Source organism: Gavialis gangeticus, unplaced genomic scaffold (genome assembly GCF_001723915.1).
Source record: "Gavialis gangeticus isolate Ggan-Ray unplaced genomic scaffold, GavGan_comp1, whole genome shotgun sequence".
Classification (NCBI taxonomy): Eukaryota; Metazoa; Chordata; order Crocodylia; family Gavialidae; genus Gavialis; species Gavialis gangeticus.
In genome coordinates this window covers 115,093,349-115,094,027 of record NW_017729024.1, presented here as the reverse complement: position 1 = coordinate 115,094,027, position 679 = coordinate 115,093,349, and positions in this window count along the sequence as shown.

Sequence of the window (679 nt, the reverse complement as noted above, 5' to 3'; positions counted from 1 at the left end):
GAGTATAGTCCTACATGATTATGCATATCAAATTTCATTACTACTTCAATATTCTGGGCTAAAACCTACTTGACTGTACAGGTCAGCTTTCACTCAGATTCTTTCTTTTTCTTTTTAACATTTGGATCAGTTTGGATCTTCACTTTCTATAGAATGTTGTTTTTGAGTTTGCCTGACAAATTATTTCTTCCCATGCAACTCAATTGATCTTGAATCTTTTTCCCTTTCTACCAGCTCTTCCTTTGTTTAATGTATGTTTGTCCTTTTTATAGGCAGAGTGGAAATCTTGTACTAGGCTGTAGTCCCATTTCAGATCAAAGTAATCAGATCTATGGTGAAGCGTACTATGTTAACAAAAAAATTCAATATTTTTCTTTCTGTGGCCTGTGTGCTTTGTGAAGATAGGGCGCAAAAACCACGTAAGCAGCATTTACATGCTAAAAATGTTCCTGATTTAATTTTCCTTACTTATTTTATGATGACTAATTAATTAACATGGATGTGATTTATCACACAATGACGTATTGTGCTATAACTAGTAAAATGCACTAGGGGGCACGTCAGAACAATTTTACCCTCCTGCCCTTTCAGTACTACTTTACTGCCAGGTGGTGTTTTAGGGCAAGATTTGATGTTTTGGTTGGGTTATTTTCTTGGGTCATGCTGTGTTGCTTGGGGG